Source organism: Callithrix jacchus, chromosome 1 (genome assembly GCF_049354715.1).
Source record: "Callithrix jacchus isolate 240 chromosome 1, calJac240_pri, whole genome shotgun sequence".
NCBI lineage: Eukaryota > Metazoa > Chordata > Mammalia > Primates > Cebidae > Callithrix > Callithrix jacchus.
The window spans coordinates 183,573,656-183,594,468 of NC_133502.1; the positions used below are offsets into that span (position 1 = coordinate 183,573,656).

Genomic DNA, 20,813 nt, shown 5'->3' on the forward strand with positions numbered 1-20,813 from the left:
GGGAGCCACCAGCCACTGAGGCCCTGCCGAGCAACCCCTCTGACAGATGCTGAGACACCAGGGAGGAATGAGAGCCCTTCACAGTTCCCTCTCTGCCAATGCTGGGAGCAGGGTGAGCAGAAACCGTCTTTGCCGAGTGCCAAGCAGGGCCCCTCCGACAAGTTCAGGCACATTAGACAGTCCATTCTTCTTTCAGATGTTCTGCTATGGACACAAAATGTGCCATCCCCGGGTGAATTCTCATATTTGTACCCGCTCCTACTCTCTGATGAAGGAGAGCAACGCTTGCTTTCCCCTGCTTTCCTTTGGGGAACCAAGTTCCCCAAAGCTGGGTTTTCCCAGATTTGCATCTTCTACGAGAACAGCAATCACTCCGAGCAGGTGAAAGCCTTCTGTCAGCCTCCACCACCCGGGAGGTGAGAGCCAGGGACAGGCGAAAGACGCTGAGCCCACACCTCCCAGAGGCAGCTCCTCCAGCCGCTCCCGCAGAGGGAAAGTCATTGCCAGAGCTCAGCAGGGGATGCTTCTGACTTGGTATCTTTTCCGAAGGCATCCAGGTCTGAGATCTGGATGCCAAGCTGACCTTATGTTTGGAGAGGCAAGTGCGAGCTCCCAGTGCAGCTCCCTCCTGCATCTTTTGGTTGGATTCCCATGAAAAATCCAATCAAAATATGGCTGAGCATTCACCACACTATGCAAAGACTCCAGGATATGTGGATGACATTTGCTCGGGTTACACGCCTATTCAACTGTCACCCAGAATCTCACCTGACACCTGCTTCGTGTGGGAAGTCTGCCAGGAAGTACAGCCCAGCAGTGAGCTGGAGCAGCCAGGTGCACACAGTGGTGGTTATCATTATTTCTTTAAGGATGAAAAGCTTAAGAAGTTATTTCCTTTCATTCATGGTGCAGAATTTCATTTTAAGTATGACAAAAAATTCAAAAAGGGAAATATGAATGTGCATAAATTTAAAATTCTGCAGCATATACCAACAAACAAGCTTATAAAAAGAGGACAAACCAAAAAAATGTTTTCATTACATAAAACTGAAAAAGTCAACATTAATTATTTATGACAAATTCCTTCAGAAAATCTGCCTGCACCATGGAGCCCAGAGCATGTGGACTTTTATCTAGCCCACATAACACCTAGTCAAATAATGCGTCCAGGACCGGCATTCCTGATGTGATGATGGGAGAGAAGCCGGGGCTGGAGTTCTGAGGCTCTAGCCTCCTTCACCCACTCTTCCCTTCCCACTGTCTCCGGGAAGTCTCCCCTGTCTCCAGCTCAAGAGTCTCCAGGACAGTTGAGCCTTCGTAGCATGTGTGAAAATCACATGGAATCCCCCTCCATCTTCCTGCTCAGTGTTTGACTTCCTGGGACTTCCTTGAAGGCACAGGCTCTGCTTCCTTCTCAGGGTTGGGCACACAGTACATCATGCAATGGAAGGTTTGTGGTTTAATGTGCCTCACATACAAGATTTTTTTTTTTTTAAAAAGATACCCATTGGCTGGGCACAGTGGCTCATGCCTGTAATCCCAGCACTTTGAGAGGCCAAGGCCGGTGGATCACGAGGTCAGGAGCTCCAGACCATCCTGGCTAACATGGTGAAACCCTGTCTCTACTAAAAATGCAAAAAATCAGCTGGGTGTGGTGGCACATGCCTGCAGTTCCAGCTACTCAGGTGGCTGAGGCAAGATAATTGCTTGAACCTGGGAGGCAGAGGTTGCAGTGAGCTGAGATCATGCCACTGCACTCCAACCTGGAGACACAGCAAGACTTTGTCTCAAAAAGAAAAAAAAGATACTTGTTTTAAAACAAAGTTGGTGTGTGTGTGTGTGTGTGTGTGTGTGTGTGGCCTGAGGCAAGTTGGGGAGTGTGTGAGGAGAAGGAAAAATGCTGGTGTGGAAGGGTGTTTGCTGCCCATGTGGGGTGGAGGGAGGTCTAGGGCCCTCAGCACAACCACACCCATCATCAATGCATCCTCTGTTTTACACAATAAGATGCTCCAGGTTCAACCTGGCCCCAAACTGGACCAGCCATTTCTCCAAAGAACTCCGGGTCCTTCGCATGGGGAAATGGGATTTAGAGACCATAGTCTTTGTGCTAAGGATGGTCACTGTTACTGAATATGTCATGGTTTCTGCACCTTTTCAGTGGACAGAAGCCATACGCACATGAGAAAATATCCCTTAGCATCATAGTCATATTCACCGTGCAGAGGTAGGATTACTGGCTTCTGTGTGATTTATTCCACTTTATAGCTGTGTCTTTTTTCTTACATTTGTCATCTTTATACATAATTGCTGTGTCTCACTACCTGTGTATGCTCCACCCACACACCCACGGTATTTTCCGAACAACAGGGCCAAGAACAATGGCAACAGCAATAACAGAGTTGCCAAAAGCAACTTTGGTTTGCTTAAACCAAAGTTTAAGATCACTGAGCCTCCCTCCATCAGTGGGGTCTGTAAGATGCATCTCACCAGCTCTGCATGGGGTGTTAATGTTACCTGAGGTAATTCACAAGAAGGCAGGTGCAGAAAAAGCTGGCACTCCTCCTTCCCCTCCACGCTTCTTCCTCTCACTGCAGGTAACTATTCCACAGGATTTTAAAACTTACTCTCCCACATTTTAAAATGCAAGTGATTATATGCGCGTGCATGCATATTTGCATACAGTTACATCCACAGCCCCCTTCCTTTTTTATTTTGAGATGGAGTCTCACTCTGTCACCCAGGCTGGTGTGCAGTGGCATGATCTTGGCTCACTGCAACCTCCACCTCCTGACTTCAAGCGCTTCTTCTGTCTCAGCCTCCTGAGTAGCTGAGACTACAGGCATCCGCCATCATGCCTGGCTAATTTTTTGTACTTTTTGTAGAGAGAGGGTCTCACTGTGTTAGCCAGATGGTCTCGATCTCCTGACCTAGTGATCTGCCTGCCTCGACCTCCCAAAGTGCTGGGATTACAGGCGTGAGCCACTGTGCCCGGCCTTGATCTTAATTTTCATGTCTGAGATCATGAGTGTGGTTGAGCATCTTTTCACATGTTTAAGGTCCCTTTTCCTTTTTTTTCCTGAACAACACACAGTTTTCATGGAGTACCCATTGTGTGAGCCAGGACCGTTCAGTCAGCAGGCACACAGTCACGAATAAAATAGGCAGAAATGCCTGCCTTCTTTCAGCTGGCTTTCTCTTGGTGGTGGTAGACAAGGAACACATAAGTGAAATGTATTATAAGCCGGAGGTACGGGTTTCTTGTTGCTGCTATAAGAAATTCACACCAGAGTGGGAGCTCAAAGTAAAACATTTTTCTGCTTGCCGTCCTGGACTTTGGAATCTGGACTCAGCCTCACTGGGCTAAAGTCTTTCTGGAGGCTCTGGGAGTGGATTCATTCTCTTGATTTTTCAGCTGCTGGTGGCTGCCGGCTTGCCTTGGCTGGTAGGCGAGATAAGGTCCCAGTGGGCAGGGGCTGGGTAGACAGGGCCCATTAACACTGTAGGAATTTTGACCTTCTCCCTCAGTGATGTGGGAAGCCAGCAGAGGGGATCTGATATATGACAGGGGCTTTCAAATTACACCCCTTACCACTGAGAGTTAGAAGACAGAATAAAGGGTTAGGAAGGGCAGGAGGATGGTCTGGGAGGCTGCTGAAATGATTTGTGCAGCAGGAGGTGCCAGCCACATGGTGTGCAGGACCCAGTGAAAAACAAAAGGGTGAGTCCTCCGATGGCAGAGCATCAAGCCAGGTGTGAGACCTGCTGCCCAGGTCTCAGTCCGGGAAGCCAGCCCCAGCGGTGTGACAAAGGTGTGAGCCCCATGGTGAGACAAAGGGCATGGAATCCTCTGGTGTGGAAGGAAGGCCACAGGGCCCACTCCTGGACTAGATGTAGAAAGAGGTATGTCGGGGGAAGCACACTTCAGCCTAAACACCTGGCAGGACAGAGCCAGTCCTGTGAGACAGGCCAGCTGCAGGGGGACACCAGGAGGCAGAGGCCAGCGCAGAGATCCACAGGGATGTTAAGTCCTGGGACAGCACCAGGCCATCTGCAGACAGGAGAAACAAGGCAGGACCTGGTGCCCCCGCTGGGGATGAGGGGAGCTGGGGAAGCGGAGGAGGAGGGAGTGGCAGAGCCAAGCGTCCTGTGTGCAGGGCACAGAAGAAGCCACCACAGCAGTTCCAAATGCTGCCAGATGGAGCCAGATGCCAGCAAAGGGAGTCATTGGGTCACTGGAGGTGCTGGGTGGAGCGGATTGGTTGTGAGATGGGGGACGAAGACTGGGGACAGCATGTCAGACATTTCTTTGCAGCTGCTTTGGGGTAAAAAGGGCAGAGGAAACAGGGCAGGGTCCAGAGGACTGGGGCTGGGCGGTCTGGGTGTTGATTTTTCCATCGTTGCTTTTCGTCAGATGGGGATGGTGGCACAATTCCATGCCCGCAGGACGATCCAGGCAATGTCAGTGGCATGACAGGTGGGAGCAGGAGCTGGTGGGCAGCAGAGTCGGCCTGGGCAAGGTGTGGGGTGGGGAGGCCAGCTAATGGCCCGGGGGAGGCGCTTTTCTAGTTGGCGCCTTCCTGGCCGTGCTGTGAGCCATGGGCACAGGTGCCTTTCAGCATCTGTCAGCTGCCATTAAGAGTCATTGACACGAGCCAAATGACCTGCCTGTGTAAATGAGGTCACTTACAAGGTTCTGCTCATCGTGGCTGTCCCCAAGCCTGCTGTGGGGATGGGGCTCTCCCATGCAGCATCCCTGGTGGACCCTGGGTGGGACAGGGGGGCGCAAGGAACAATCGTGCTGGGTCTCAGCTGTGCCCCACCCAGCTATGTGCTGGAGCATAAGAAAGGGGTGTCTGCCTGTGAGTCCTGTGCACTCACCTTCCCGCACATAAAAGGGAGGGAGCACAGGCTCACAGAGTCATTTACAAACACACTTTTAGCCGTAGCTCTTTTTCAACCAGTGAAATCTGAGCGGAAGACCCACTTAGCAAACCAGGTTCACAGTGGGGCTGCACTGGGAGCTCACTCAGGCTCTGAACCTCCAGGGAGGAGCCCTTCCCAGGGCTGTGGGCTCTGAGTGGTCCAGTCTGCTGACCATAACCTGCTCATGGGCGAGCATCTCTGCTGGGGCCACCTCCCACAGGACTGAGAGGCACTCCCACCCACACCTTAAAGTCCAAAACCTCACTATGGGCATTTCCAAAAGCCCACACGGCCCCTGGACCACCGAGCACACAGCAGCTTTCCCGGTCACTTTGGAATGTGGGACAGGCAGGGGTGGAGGACAGGGGACTCCTGCACCATGTCTAGAAGACAGGGGCCCAACCTCCCAACAGACTGTCTGACGGCAGCGCTCCCTCTGTGCCCAGCACAGCACTGTGGAAGGCCTTTGCTGCCCAGCGCTCGGTGTCTGAGCACTGGCCCAGGTCAGGGCAGCCTGAGAATGCAAGGGCCTGAGCTGCCTTCCAGGATGGGAATATTTTAGCCTCTGACATCCTCTTCACACCCGCACTGTGGTCTGGGGGAACCTCCTGTCTTCTCCCCCATCATCGTGTCCCCACTCAGATCAGGATGCTGAGCCCAACCCCAGTGAGGAGGGCACACACAGTCACTGGGGGGACAGGCCTGGCCCCACCAGGCATGAAGCATGTCCTAGACCTCAGGGATGAGAACAGGCTGGCAGACAGACCCCCGAGGGAAACAGCATCCCTGTGAAGCCCCGCGCGCTTGGTCATTCACACGGCTTTCTCAGTGGGCCGGGGCACCCTGGCTGGCCTTACGGGGGACGTGTCTTCCTACCTTGCTCCCTACACCAAAATACGTTCATGAGAGTAAAGACATATCACACAAAAAAAGAAAGCGTAACCTTACTGGAAGAAAATAGGAGCTTTTCTGGGTTAATAAGGTTAAGCACAGAAGTCCTAAAACCGAGAACCGATAAAAAGAAAGACGGAAAACTATCCTGTCACAGGAAGTAAACCTTCTCACATCAGACACAGCCAAAGGAAAACGGCAAAGTACGAGTAACACATTCTCAGCACATGCCAAAAGGGTAACTTCCCTAATATTTAAATCCTCTCACAAATCCATTTGCAAAGACCAAGAGCGAGGTAGAGCCACAGGCAAAGGGCACGTGTGAAGACTCAGCAGAAAAGGACGGCGAAGGGCCATTCCATGCCAGGAGCAAACACTCAATAATCATGACAGAAACATAAATGTGCAATACTATGTGGCAGCTACACATGTTCATAAGGTTTTATGGGAAATGTTGATTTGAATCTTCATAATATGATTCAATAATATCCATCAGAAATAAAGATGAACATAACTTTTGTTTGACTGCTTCTATATACATATATTTAATATATTTTATATTATATATATATTTTGTGTGACGGGGTCTCCCTGTGTTGCTCAGGCTGGAATACAGTAAGTGATCACAGCTCACCTTGCCGCCTTGACCTCCCAAGCTCAGGTGATCCTCCTACCTGGGCTTCCTGAGTAGCTGGGACTACATATGGATGTGCACCACCACTGCCTGGCTAGAATTTGTATTTTTAGTAGAGACGGTGTTTCGCCATGTTGCCCCCAAGGCTGGTCTCGAACTCTTGAGCTCAACCAATCCGCCTGCTTCAGCCTCCCAGAAAGCGCTGGGATTACATTACAGGCATGAGCCACCGCGGCCCCAACTGTTTGCCCACTTTTAATCCTACACTCGTACCTGTGCACAAAGACACGAGGTTCTGTGTTCCAGTGCATTTCAGTTGCAAAACATTAGGAACACTTATGTGGAGGAAACCAGGCAGCCACCACTGCTGGCCAGATCCAGGTTGTGAAACTCCAGGGGCAGAGCCTGATAGCCCTGAGCCCCAGCTCACACCTCCCCTCATTTGGGAGGTGCCAGGAGCTCCACCTGCCCTCCTTCCTGGGCCCACTCATTCCCCATGCCGACAGAAGGAGTTGTCACACTGGAAGTGTGGGTGCCTGAGGCACCGTGGTGAGGATTCTGGGTGGTCTGGGGTCGAGACCAAGGCATGCGAGCAGCAGAGGGCATGGGTGAAGTGCATTCTGAAGGCAGGGAGGAGGCTGACTGGAGTTTGGAGACAGACAGCCCAGTGACAATGAGGCACTCTGTCTCTGGTCTGTCTGGGGACACAGTGGTAGCAAAACGCAGCAAAAGGACTCGCAAGTGTGGGCGGCAAAGTGCAGGAGCCTGAGGAGCGCTGGCCTTCGCAAGGGGCGATGCCCGGTGCAGATCTGTGGAGAAACACAAGTGGCCCCAGCCAGCCAGAGTGGAGCCGCGCCTCAATTCTCTCCACATAATGTGCCTTCCTGCATTTCACAGCTACAGACTCCACACTAAGCTCTGAAAAATCAATTTCAACGGCAACTTGACTAACTACAGGATGTTTTGCTTTCATCTCCCTCTTGCACCACCAAATAAGCCTGACGGACAATGAAAGGACCTGTGCTCCACCACTGCCTGGAGAGCCAAGCTTGCCTGAAAAGAAAGGCGCTTAGGGAAAGGAGAGGGAAAGAAACCAGACTGACCCACAAGATGCAGGATGCCTGCCTCCTCCACAGCGGCTGCAGCCCGACGGGGGCCCTGATCGAGGAGTTGGTCTGCTCAAGGAATAAACGCCCCGCGTTGCAGCAAATGGGGATGGATTGCTCTGCACCTGCTGAGAGAATCGAGCTGTTCAATCAATACCCTCTCTGTGTGACAAAACACAGTAGATTACAGAAACCAACCTCTGCCCCCCCCCCGGCCCCCCCGCAAATGTGGATGCAGGGCTTGGAGAGTGGATTCTAGAGCAACTCCTCTGAAAGCCAGTCTGTCAAGGCAGCTTGCAGAAGGGAGGTCTGGCCATCTCTGTCCCCGCTCAGCCCAGCAAGGGGCTGGTAGGATCCACAGGGGGAAGGCGGGGAGTTGTGCTAACTCTATTTCCATTTCCAGGAATAAAATCAGTCCTGTCCAAAGCCCTCCCCTCCACATCTTATCTAGAAACAAGATGGGCTGGGGAAAATAATGCTCCCTGGAGCACCTCAGCCTGCCTCAGTCCTTGCCCGGCCTGGCCACACACCCCCATTGCTATCCACCCCTGCTTTTATTTCTGTTTCGTTTGCAAAGGTGAGAGAATTCTGTTACCAGAAACCGAGGAGACCCCTGGGGCACAGCAGCCACAGGCTGTTGGGGACGCAGGTGTGAGCTGCTATGGTCGTGGTTCCCTGTCCCTATGGAGTGTCCTTCCTCCAGCAAGATTTGTTTCCAAAGAGTCAAAGTCAGGGAGCTCCATCCCTGAAAGAGAGGCAGCCCCTTCGTTTCATTCCAGGACAGGAGCTGGGCAGGATTCAGGTCCCAGAGACAGAGTTTGACCTTTATCTTGGAAGTAAAGAGCAAGATAAGATCTACAGACCAGCGTGGAAGAGAGACTGCCTCCCTTGAGGACAGCGTGGCAGGATGGATTTAATATGGGTGCGCAGGGGCAGAATGGACAGGAGGCCACTCTGGTGATTCAGAAGACAGTGACAGGGACCATCGCTCCTGTCTTGTTTGTCAGAACAAAGCAGATGAGGGCCAGGTGTGCCCGTGCCCGTGGTCTTATGGGAGCCGCCTTAGTGGAGGTCCGAGTGGCCAGTCCAGCTCCTGCCTGCTGTCTTGTATTTGTCGTTGGGTGAGCATCCGGTGGTGCCAATGCAGACCCAGGTGCAGGGCCTGGCGCAGAGTGAGGCAGAGTGGCTCTGGACCTCCCACCTTGCTGATGCCTCAATGTCCAGCAGGCTCCGAAGGGGCAGCCCTCCTGGTTCCCCTGCTCTCTCATCTGATTCAAAGCAGCATTTTAGAGCTAGAAGATATTTTTGGCCAGATGACCCCCCAAGGCTCCCCTGCTCTGCCTTCATGCTGACCCTGGGCGGTTGCCCCTGTGCCTCTCACCCTCTGTCCAGAATTCAATTCAGGCTTGGACTCGCGAGGGCTTCCTGGCACTCCCACTGCAACCCTGGGCCTGTCGGCCTGAGTCCTGAATGTGGGGTCATCGTCAGGCTTCCCAAGGACCAGACCTCAGGGCAAGGAGGAGAAAAGGAGCGTGGTGAGCCTGGCAGTGCTGGGTAGAAAACCCGCCTCGAGGTGTGTGCAGGTGCCTTCCCCTGTGTCACCATGTCAGGCTTCAGATCTCAGGTGCATGTTTCATCTCTTTTGGTTACAGTGGACCCGAGAGTGTCTGTGGACAGACAAACGGCCTCTGCAAGGAGGCTGAGAATGAGGGCTGAGAGAAAAGGGTTGGGAAATGACATCAGAGCCTTTGAGGAAGGAGACTCAATGAGCTAACCCCTGTAAATCCCTGCGAAGAGGGGCTACCACAGACCACAGCCACGTGGGCATTCCTTTACATCATCCCTGCGGCGATGACGATTTGTTGAAGATTGGGATTTTTGAATAGCGCCTAATACAGTGCCACGGACCAAACAGGTGCTGTAATGCAGAACTGTCTGGACAATCCACTCTGAGCTCTTTAAAGCAGAAGACAGGATGGTTGCTTCTTTATGCATAATTACTAATGTTCACTCATTCATTGCATGCCATGGCAGCTGATCTTTTCCTGAGAGGTTCCATCCCCCATGCATGCTCTTCCTACAGTGAGGGCAGCCTCCTCCTATCTTGTCGTGGGGCCTGTGTACCCACTGCCGGATCCCAGGCAGGCTTTGCACTGCCTCACCCAATAGGGTACAGAAGATGCAATGTGATGTGACCTCCAAGGCCAGCCACAAAAATGCCAGGTGCATATTTCTATCTCATTCTCCTGGAGCTCCCTGGGTACCCAGCAGCTGTGCTGGTTCTCCTGGACCTCCCTACACACCCAGTGGCTGTGCTGGGGGGAGCCAAGCAGCCACACAGAAAAGCCGAGTGAAGGTCTTATGCCAGTACCCACATGGCAGTGCCAGGTGCCAGGTGCCAGCCAGCATCAGCGGCCAAGGGTGGGATGAGGCTTCAGGTGAGCCCAATGCCTGCCGTCGGGCCCTCTCCACCTTCAAACCACTCCAGCTGATGCTTTGTGGAGCCGAAAGAAACTGTCCCTTCTGAGTTCTACTACAACTGCAGATTGGTAATTAAAATAAATGATGACTGCTGTTGAGCACCAGGTGTGGAATGACTTGTTATGCATTACAGGTATGGAATCGCTTACAGGGCCTGGAGGAGGTGTCGCCAGATGCAAAACCTAACACACCTGACTAGCTCTGAGGCCGGCCGCGGAGGGGAAGCAAGGTGTGGCCAGACCTGAGAGTGTCTGTGGACACGCAAGGGGTGAGACTGCCAGCAAGAGCTGAGGGGAAGGAAAGGGAAATGCTAACAGCAGCTGGGGGCACAAGAGCCTTGGCATGTCCTGGCAGAAAGCCTGGTACCACCGTGGCTTCGTGAAAAATTAGAAATCACCTTGATAAACTCGATGAGCTATCTACGAAGTTCCCAGACACCTCCTGGTTGCTTCTGGAGGCCAAGGAGAAAAGGCAGAGTGGCAAGACACGCGAAAGGCTGACCTGGTAAACGAAAGGACCAGGGCTGGCTGCGTTTGGAAATAAAAATGCTTCTCCTTGTCTGCCCCTCCTGCTGGTAAATAATAAATGGTTTTCAGGGTTTCATTTCCAAGATAGGCAAAGAAACTCTCAACAAACCATCCTCTCACAAGAAGTTACCAATGCTGAGTGAAACGCAAAATCACAATGGCCTGAAGACTGTGGGGAGTGAACACACATAGGCAGGTACTGGATGGGACTTGGAGTGAGCAGGCAGTGCCTGTTGATGTGGGGTAGGTCTGTGTCCCCACCCAAATCTCACATTCCCCAGTGTCGGAGGTGGGGCCTGGTGGGAGGCGACTGGATGGCGAGGGCAGAGTTCTCATGAACAGTTTAGCACCCTCCACACTTGATACTGCATGGTGAGTGGGTTCTTGGGAGATCTGGTTGTTTAGAGATGTGTGGCACCTCCCCAGCCATCTCTCTTGCTCCTGCTCTGCACGTGGAAGACATGCCTCCTTCTCCTTTGTGTTCCACCATGACTGTAAGTTTCCTGAGGTCTCCCCAGAAGCCAAGCAGATGCCAGCACCATGCTTCCTGTACAGGCTACAGAAATGTGAGCGAATAGAACTCTTTTCTTTATAAATTCCCCAGTCTCAGATCTTTCTTTACAGTAGTGCGAGAACGGCCTCATACAAGTGTGGGGTGAGTTTCGTGTTTCTCCGGCTTGTCCAGAGGACTCATGGTCATGGAGCAGAGTGGGACCGCTAGGGATCTGGTGGGAAAAACTGCCATTCTTCTGGCTGGAGGAAGCACAGGAAGGAGTCTTGAGCCAGCAGGCTGGTGGGGAATGAGCAGAAACCCAGAAAATGAGAAAGCCAAGAAGGGAAACTGAAAACCCCCCATTCCATATAAAAACTCTGCACAGGACTCCAGCTGGACCCTGAAGCATGCACGTGACACAGACAAGAAGCAGCCTGAAGTGAGATTTGGGGTCCCACTGTGACAGTTAATTGTATGCATACACTTGACTAGGTTATGGGGTACCCAGGTCTCTGGCTAAACATGATTTCTGGGTGTGCTTGTGGGGTTTCTGGAGGAGATCAAGCTGGAGAAACTTGAAACTTGGCCCACACTTGTATGAGGCCATTCTCACACTGCTACAAAAAGTGAACTCAGCAAAGCCAGCGGCCCTCCCCGTGCCAGTGGGCATCATCCAACCCTTCAAGGTTCTAAAGATAAAAAGGGAGGAGGAGGGAGAATGCCCTCTCTCTGCCTGAATGCTGGAGCTGAGATACTGGTTTCCTCCAGCCCTCGGCCTGGGGTTTGTACCATGGGCTCTCCGGGGTCTCCAGCTTGCAGGTGGCAGGTCCTTGGAGCTTCTTAGGCTCCCCAGCCATGTGAGCCAATCCTCATCCTGAATCTCTTTCTCTCTGCAGACCCCATTGGTTCTGTTTCTCTGGAGAACCCTGACTCATACACCTGTCAACTACTGACATGACAGCATTTGCAGTTTTGCTCTAACCAAAGTAAATTGGCTGTTAAAACAAAAATATCAACCCTCTTCAGAGCAATATAACAGAATCCAGAATCTCACAACATAGAAGTGATAGCCTTCAAAATTATTCAACATTTGAATGTTGAAGTCAGGAAGATGTGACTTGTTTTATTTGTTTGCTTTTTTGAGATGGAGTCTTGCTCTGTCACCAGGCTGGAGGGCAGTGGCACCACCAAGGCTCACTGCAATCTTTGCCTCCTGGGTTCCAGCAATTCTCCTGCCTCAGCCTCCAGAGTAGCTGGGACTACAGCATGTTTTATCACACCCGGCTAATTTTTGTATTTTTAGTAAGGACGGAGTTTCACCATGCCATGTTGGCCAGGCTGGTCTCAAACCCCAGACCTTATGATCCACCTGCCTTGGCCTCCCAAAGTGCTGGGATTACAGGTGTGAGTCACCACGCCTGGCTGATGTGGCTCATTTATGAGGAAAAATACTCCAAAATGAATCTCAGGATGAACTGAATGTTGGAATTACTGGACAAGAACAGCTATTTTTAACTACACTCAGTGTTGAAAAGGAAAACATTCTCCTTTTTTTGTTCCCATAGCCAATGGGAACAAAAAAATTATAGCAGAGATACAGAATGTGCAAAAAGTATCCAACGGAAACGTTAGAACTCAAAAATAAAGAAGAAAAGCCTGTGCCTGATAGAGTCAATAGCAGTTTGGAGGCTAGAGGGGAGAGCCTGTGCATTGAACGTAGAACTGCCTTGCTGTGGAACTGTGGTAGTCATCCAGTCCAAAAGAGAAAGGGAGACGGGGCTGTAAGGACGAACCACACCTCAGAAACTTATTTTTGGAAAATCTCACAAACAAGTGTTGGAATCACAAAAGGGGAGGAGAGATTATGGGAAAGAAAAAAAACGGGGTAAAATGTCTCCAAACTCACAAGATTTGGTGAAAAGCATAAACTTATGATTCAAGAAGCACAAGGAACTCCAAGCAGGATATGTTTGCAGAAACTCACATGTAGGCACAGCAGCAAATGGCTCCCATGCAAGATAAAGAGAAAACGTTGAAAGGAGGAAGAGAAAAAGGACAAGAGAACAACCACGCAAATGACCTCAGCCTTCTCATCCGAAATCAGGGAGGTAAGAAAAGAGCCTTCTCAACCCAGAACTCCATGTCCTATTAAATATTCTTCAACAGCGAACAGTAAAGGCATTTCCAGTCAGAGGAAAACTAAAATAGCGTTTTCTCAGGAGACTTTGCCAGCAAGAAATTTGGAAGAAACTTCCTCAGCAGAAAGAAAACAATGCCAGCTGGAAATTTCGGTCTTCAGAAACAAAAGAAGAGCAGCAGGAATAAGAAACAGAGGTAAATAGGAAAAGACAGTTTCTCCCTTAATTTTGTTAAAGCGCATGTGACCCCAGTGCTTTAACTAACTTAAAGCATATAAGACCCAGTACTCTTTTTGTTAAAAAAAAAAAAAAAAAAAAAATGGGCTGGGCGCGGTGGCTCAAGCCTGTAATCCCAGCACTTTGGGAGGCCGAGGCGGGTGGATCACGGGTCAAGAGATCGAGACCATCCTGGTCAACATGGTGAAACCCCGTCTCTACTAAAAATACAAAAAATTAGCTGGGCATGGTGGCACGTGCCTGTAGTCCCAGCTACTCAGGAGGCTGAGGCAGGAGAATTGCCTGAACTCAGGAGGCGGAGGTTGCTGTGAGCCGAGATCACGCGATTGCACTCCAGCCTGGGTAACAAGAGCGAAACTCCATCTCAAAAAAAAAAAAGAAAAGGCATTAAAAAGCGTACTGGGTCTTATGGGGTTTATGATGTTTATGAAATTATTCATTTGATTACTATCACAGAAGGATAAGGGTGTGGAAGTCTCCATAGGATTTTTAGGTGGTACAACATTAGCCAGACTGAAAAGTAAGGAAATGTATATGTATCAGTCCATTTTCATGCTGCTGATGAAGACATACCTGAGACTGGGTAATTTACAAAAGAAAGAGGTTTAATGACTCACAGTTCCAGGTGGCTGGAGAGGCCTCACAATCATGGTGGAAGGCAAGGAGAAACAAATAGCATCTTACACAGATGACAGCAGGCAAAATAAAAAAGAGCTTGTGCAGGAAAACTCCCTTTATACAAACCATCAGATCCCATGAAACCTTCTGTCACAAGAACAGCGTGGCGAAGACCTGCCCTATGACTCAATTTCCTCCTACCAGGTCCTTCCCACAACACGTGGGAATGCAAGATGAGAAGGGATGGGGACACAGCCAAGCCATGTCATATATCATAATCCTTAGCATAACCACTATAAGAATAAAGCAAAAATGTATCAGTAAAAGTCAACAGGTACAGTATAATGAAATTCCAAAAAGTAATCAAATAATCCAAAAGAAGGTAGGAAAGTGGGAGAGGGACACACACTCAAAAATAGAGATGCTTAAAAAATAAGAAAGCAAGCTTTGCGCAGTGGCAGTATCATAGCCAATGAGGTTTATCCGAGGCGTGATTATTGCTAACTGAAAATTTTCCAAATACCCTGCCATGAATGACTTGAAATATAGTTGGCATTGGCAATTTTTGACAGTCTCTACGGAGTCTGAATTATAAAAATAAAGAAAAGAAGAGAAAAAAAGAAAAATAAATAAATAAGCGAGGTCCAACTCTATACTCTCCATAAGAGAAGCATTTCAAATATAAAGGTGACGGTTGAAAGCAAACGGATGGAAAACCACATGCCTTGCAAACAGCAAGACCAAGAGGTAAAAACAGCTTTATTAATGTCAGATAAAATAGATGAAGAATGTTATCAAAGATAAAGACAGAAATTTCACAAATATCAAAGGGTTGATTTATTGGGAAGACAAAATAATTGGAAATGTGTGTGCATCTAATAACAAAGCTTCAAAATACATAAAACAAACATTACAGAAGTAAAGGAAGATTCCGTGATTGTCGTAAGAGATGTCGGCTCCCCTCTCCAGCAACCCATAGAAGAACTGGAGGAAAAAAGTCCACAGAACACGGAGGGGCCGAACAACACTATCTGTTTATTGATATAATCGGTATGGATTGAGCACTACACCCACAACCAAAAGACAGACTTTTTTTTTAAGTACACATGGTCTCCTTGGCAAGACGGGTCATTGCTGAGCCATAAAACAAAGATAACACATTTTAAAGACTTGAAATCATACAGAGCATGTTCTCTAACTGTGATGGAATTAACTTAGAAATGAATAACAAGAAGATATCTGGGAAACTCCCGAACATGTGGGTGTCAGCAACATACTTCTAGATAATTCATGATCAAAGAAGAAATCACAAGGGAAATTAGAAAAGAGTTCAGAAACTGATCATGAAATTATGACGTACGAATTTAGGGGATTCAGTTAAAGCAGCGCATAGAGGGAAATTTATAGCTTTAAAATGTTTGTACCTGAAATGAATAAAGATTTAAAATCAAAATCTAAAGCTCTCTCTCTCAAGAACTAAGAGAAGAGCAAAATCAGTCTAGGAAAGTAGAAGGAAGAAAATAATAACAATATGAAAGGAAATCAAGGAAATGGGAAACTAATCAAAAATAGAGAAAATTACCAAAGCTAAAAACTTATTCTTTGACAAGACTAAACAAATGGCAAAACCATAAACTTACCCAGAAAAAAAATGAGGAAGAACATAATTGTCAATATCGGGAATAAAAGAAGGAATGTCATTTCAGAGCTTATAGATGTTAAGAAGATGAAGAGATATTATAAATAACTATTTGCAAACAAACTCAATGACATTAAAATATAAGAAAATATCACGAACAACTTTATGGCAACAAATGTGACAACTTTGATAAAAGGGGGAAATGCCTTGAAAAAGGCAACCTACCAAAATTTACATTATGTGAAAGAGAAAATCTGAATATCTGTATAGCTATTTTAAAAATCTTAAAAAAAAAAAAAAAAAAAAACAAATCTCACCAAGAAAATTTCAGGTCTGGGTGGTTTCACTCCTGAATTCTGAGAACATTTCAAGAAGATATAACACTGAATACATATAAACCCTGTCAGAAAGAAGAGAAGAGAAAATGTCCCACCTTGTCTTATGAGGCCAGTGTAATCCTGATCCCAAAACAAAGACATCACAAGAAAAAAAAAATACTATAAGCCAATACTCCTCACAAACATGGACGCAAAAATCCTTAACAAAATATTAGCCACTCAGGAAATCTAGCAACATATACAAATAATAATACATTGTGAACAAGTAGATTTTGTCTCAAAATGCAAGGTTGGTTTAACATTTGAAACTCAATCACTGTCACTCACCATATTAACAGAATAAAGGAAGGGAGAAAATCATGGGATCATTTCAACAGATACAGAAAATCATTAGACAAAGATTAAATATTCAATCATAAACTCCCAGAGACAGAAGAATAAGGGTAGAATAGAGGATAGCTTTGTAAAGGGCACCCTTTACAGAGAATAAACAGTAGCTATGTGAAATCTGTAGCTAGTTATCACACTTAATGGTGTTGAATGCCTTCCCTATAAGACTTTTAACAAGACAAGGGTTCTTGCTCTCACCACTTCTATTCAAACATTTACTTGAAAGTCTAGTCATTGCAAAAGGAAGACAAGGAAATAAAAGCATACAGATTTGATAAGAAATAAAGCAGCTCCTATTTGTGGTAAAATAATTGCTTGTGTAAAAAAATGCTAAGAAGTCTATAAACCAATTACTTGAATTAATAAGTGCATGTAGCAAAGTTGTAAGATACAAGATACAGAAATCAGTCACCGTTTGTATACTAAGAGCAATTAGAAAGTGAAAATTTAAAAATTACCCTTACAATAGCACCACAACCCACAAAAGGAATGAATTTAACCAAAACAGTGTAACTCTCCTCACTGAAAATCATGGAACTCTGCTGAGAGAAACTGACCTAGGTAGATGGAGGACAGACCCTATCTGTGTATCAGAAGACCCCAGCATTGTCCAAAGGTCAGTCCTTTCTAACTTGATCTGTAGATTCAGTGCAACCCAAGCAAGGTTCCAGCAGGCATTCTGCAGACATCAACAGCATGATTTAAAAATTTATACGAAAATGGTAATGAGTTAGAATAGCCAAGGCAATTTTCAAACAGAACAAAGTTGAAGGCGTTATGGGGCAGTCAAAAGTTGCTCAAGGGATGTAAATGGACAGCTCGGAAGGAGGAATGAGTTCAGGGCTCTGTAGCACCTAGGATGACTGTAATTAATTAACAACAATTTAATAAATAGCTAGGAGAGTGGATTTCAAATGTTCCTAACACACAGAAATGATAAATGTTTGCAGTGATGGGTGTGCCAATCATCCTGAAGTCAAATGATCATTACACACTGTATACATGTATTAAAATCTCGCACTGTACCCCGTAAGTATAGGCAATTATTATGTGTCAATTAAAAATAAGTATAAAAGCAATGAATAAACACACATTTCCAGGCCCAGATCGCTCCCCTGGATTTGACTTGTGAGCAAAGGAACCTGGGGTCTACATTTTAATGACACCTCTGCCATTCCTATCATCAAGCAAGTGGCAGAAACCCTTAGACTAATTCTACTTGGATCAAATGGGAAATGTCTTTGGTGCTGAATATAAATAATCTTGTAATTATGAGCTTTCCAAGTATAGTTCTACTTAAATCACATCATCAAATGTAGATACTCTATGTTTCATGTGCATAATGCACAAAACAAGCAAAAGTAAGGTTAAAAATCCAGAGTGGTGAGCCCTGGGGGGTTAGGGGGTGGAAAGGGGCATGAGGAGCATTCTCAGGGGCTGGGAACTTTCCTCTGTTTATTTAACTTGTGCTGGATTCATGGATGTGTTCAGTTTGCAAACATTCATCAGGTTATAGGTATATATACAAAGTGTATGATATATAAACCCACATATATATACCATATGTACAACACACATATACATCAGTAAAAGCAGTTTTCAGAAAGATTTAAAGGTGGAGGCTAACCTAAAAAGATTTAAAGGTAAAGGTTAATTGAAAAATAAGCATAAATGTAAATGTTAAAAGTAGCTCCACTAGATCAGCATTTTTACTAATATGAAAGATACACAACCCTAATACATGTGGACTTCAGATTACATGCTTTGCCCCTGAAAACATACAAGAACAAAGTATTGTAAATATATAATAAGCAAGACACGGTGGCTCACACCTGTAATCCCAGCACTTTGGAGATTGAGACCATCCTGGCCAACATGGTGAAGCTCCGTCTCTACTAAAAGTACGAAAAATTAGCTGGACGTGGTGGTGTGTGCCTGTAGTCCCAGCTACTAGGGAGGCCAAGGCAGGAGAATTGCTTGAAACTGGAAAATGGAAGTTGCAGTGAGCCAGGATTGCATCACTGCACTCCAGCCGGGTGATAAAGCAAGACTCTGTCTCAAGAAAAAAAAAAAGAAAGAAAGAAAGACAGTGATGATTTTGCAAAAGGATACACATATAAATCAGTGATACCTAACAGAGAGTGCAGACATTTTTTCACACATTTATGAAGTTCATGATTAACAAAAGTACAATGGCAATTCATGGGAAAAGGACAGTTTTTTGACAAATGCTGCTGGAATTATGGGGTACACCTATGAAGAGAAAACGGACATTGATCCTCACCTCACACCATATACAAAAGCAAAACTCAAGTCATAGGGCAAAGTGCAAAAGCTAATACTAAACTCCTAGAAGAAAACAGAGGAGGAAATATTTGCAACTGTGGGGCACAGATTTCTTAGATTCATTTCCAAAAATGCAAACCACAAAATATACATTGAAAAAGTGAACTGTATCAAAATTGAAAACTCTTGCTCTTTGAAAGACACCATTAAGAAAACAAATAAATAAAACAAAGGGCAAGGCACAGAGTGGAAGGAAGTATTGAAGATACATCTATCTGACAAAAGACTTATACCCCGAAAATAGGAAGAACTTTTACAACTCATGGAGAAGGCAAAAATTTCTATTATAAAATGGGCAGAATGGCTGGACACATCACAAGAGCATATGCACAGGGCCAATATGCACACAAGATGATGGCCAGTATCTTTGGTCATGTGGGGCAAGGGTGGACCAGGGGACTGTGAAGGCACTGCTGGGGCCATCTTCACTAGGGCACACAGTGGCTCCGGCCACTCCAACTGAAGCCTGGGCGTCATCCTGGAGCCACTCTTAGAGAGTCCCAGAGGGGAAGAGGGACTTGCAGAGGAAAGGAACTTCAATGATGTCATTGACTCAGGGTCTCAACTAAGTGCAACTCGGTCACAGGATGAGGCTGGCCCAGGAATGAGGGACTCGGACATGAGGAGGACTCTCCACCTGGCATTTCAGCACCATCTGCCTTGTTTGTTGCCTTCCCCTCCCTCTCTCCCAATGCCCACCTGTTTCCCAGGATGCAGAGTCCCATGGTCCTGCCAAAGGGAACGTGCCCCCAACAAAGTGAAGCAGGCAGACCCAGCCAGGAGGGTTGTCTCAACAGCACAGAGACCGGGACCTGCATGGAATTCCCATATGGGCCAGAGCCAACCAAATGCTCTCTGGATTCCAGAACCCCTTCCCTTCCCCTGTGGTCCAGGGGAAAGAGCATCCACTCCACAGGGTGAGGAGGGAGGAGATTCCTGCTGCAAAGAGCTCAGGGCAGGGCCGGGCACAAGTTAATTGTTCAGCAAGCAGCAGCTCTCTCACGATCTGTTTATATCCCTGATGGCTCTTGGCTACACGGGTGGAATTCAGAAGCAGGTCTCCAGCCCTGAGAGTGGGAATAACAAGATGAAAGCTGAGCCTAATCCTCGAAAGACAACCTGGTAGAGCAGGACAGTACTGGTACAGAAAGATAACAATGGAAGTGGTGCTTGGCAGATAAATATTCCCAGATCCCACAGGCCTTCTGACCCTTGACCTTAAGGAAGTCTGTGTGTCCAGTTTGTTTATTAATTTTTTAGTTGTGCAAAGCACATGAAGTCCCAGCAGTAACCTCGGAGTCCTGCAATGCTGTCGGGAAGAGGATGGGGCTGGGGCCACAACCCCAGGCACAAAGGACCAGAGGCCACCACCACCGCAGCCTCAGTCTTCCTGCCCCCGCCGCCCAGCACTTCCCCTGAATCTGTGCCCTGCCAGTGAATTCAGAAGCAAATGGGATGCTGGCACCAGCAGAAGCTGAACCATCATTCATGAAACCAAAGTCCACCAAGGGCCTCCTGCTAGCCTTTCCACAGGGTGGGCACTTCACGAGCCCCAGAAGCACTTCCTGTTCAGTCTCAGCCCCGGCATCTGCACGCAGCGGCCACTCAAGTCTCCACAGAGCCTCTTCATTTTAAGCACAGATTTAGAAGAGGACGTTGTGGAGGTCAAGCGATTGCCTGCTTCATTTCCATGCATTGGCATCACCAAGAAGGCCCCCAGAGGCTTTTCCTAAACAGCAGGCTTGGTACAGAATCATCAGACCATCTCCATTCTTGTTGTTCTTGTTAACTCCCCTGGGTTGGTGCTAACAAAATGCTAGCCGGAAAGGCCGTTTAAATTGATGTGTCTTATTTCCTTTTGCGTTTTTCTTAAACCAATGACCTTCACTAGTGCATTTAATAGGCTTTGGACTTTTTTAGAGCTTTGTTCTCAGATTGCACCCTGGGGAACCAAACAGGTGAAACTTTAGACTTCTCTGAGTGGCTATCTCGGCAAATGGATATTTGGGGCTGAGGGAGATCCCAGGGGAGGAGCGGGAGGCTGTCACAGGG

The 20,813-nt window shown here is 47.5% G+C and overlaps 1 non-coding gene across 1 annotated transcript; it reads left to right on the plus strand.

Moving 5' to 3' along the window:
- The first annotated feature begins 14,491 nt into the window (after positions 1-14,491).
- LOC118147942 (U4 spliceosomal RNA) lies at positions 14,492-14,632 on the plus strand. The gene has a single exon (XR_004734649.1). It is a non-coding gene; the product is annotated as a U4 spliceosomal RNA (small nuclear RNA).
- The last annotated feature ends 6,181 nt before the right edge of the window (positions 14,633-20,813 follow it).